This window comes from Emydura macquarii, unplaced genomic scaffold (genome assembly GCF_026122565.2).
Source record: "Emydura macquarii macquarii isolate MOO-44397 ecotype Brisbane River unplaced genomic scaffold, CSIRO-AGI_Emac_v2 contig_369, whole genome shotgun sequence".
In the NCBI taxonomy this organism is placed as follows: Eukaryota; Metazoa; Chordata; order Testudines; family Chelidae; genus Emydura; species Emydura macquarii.
In genome coordinates, this window is record NW_027130506.1 from 12215893 (window position 1) to 12216944 (window position 1052).

Sequence of the window (1052 nt, forward strand, 5' to 3'; positions counted from 1 at the left end):
TAGGCAAGTGCAGTCAAGTTAAAGCAATTAATCTTTTATAAAGAACTCTAGTTCTGCAATTCAGAAATATAATGAAATCCAGTTTATGGCTCATGATACTTAACAGGTGAGAGCTGGGAACATAAATTAGGTTTAAATATTGGATATGCTTAGATATTGTCTTGTAACCAAGTACATTCAGTAATATCTCAACAGCTATGCACCAGTAATCTTTGATGCTTCATTTTCATGATTTGCTTGCAAATCATTGACAAATAACTTCCGCTGTCAAGACACTGGCTGTCAAAAGTTTAGTAGGAGAAATACAGGTGCTGATATCAGAGCCACACGGGTTGAGGAAGGAAACATTATTGAGTTTGACTTGCTCTGTGGTGCACTCCCCTGTTTTGCCCTGGGAAACTCCCATTTAAGGCACCTTCTCTTGGGTGTCCACGTGACTGCCTGAATCTCCCATCCAGAGCAGAAACCAAAGCACTGCAGCGACCACAGGGATTCAGTAAACTGCCTAGAGCGCCACTGCTCAGGCAAGAGAGAACCAGTTCCTTAGAATGGGCACCCTATGGTATGTCCCATGTGGGCAGCAGTACTCTAGAAAGCTGGGTACAGCTCTCAGTTCTGGAGTCACCTTTCTAGACACCTGGCACCACCTCTGTGATAGGGCAAATTCAGGCAGTTGCTCACAACGGCCATTAGTTCTGCGAGACAGAGCCACCGACCCAAGTGGTTTTTGGCTCCCGCCACTGTCTTTCCCACACGAGACCCACGATAAGTGTCAGCTCCCTGGGGGCAGAGGGTGCCCAGGAGGCTGAGAAAACACTTCAGTCCAAGGCTGCAATTACCAGAGAAATTCTCCAGTCTCCACTTTATTTTTTCTGGCCTTTATTCTGAATAAGCCAAAAGCACATGCACCCTCCCTCCCCCCGAGCTGGATGCTGCAGGCTGTGAGCCTGCTCAGTGAAAACTTAAGATTTCTAAAATGGTGCCCTGGCAAAGAGCCAGGTATGTGTGCAGGTGGACCAGCAGAGTCTCAGCTGTGAGGTGAAGGACAACAA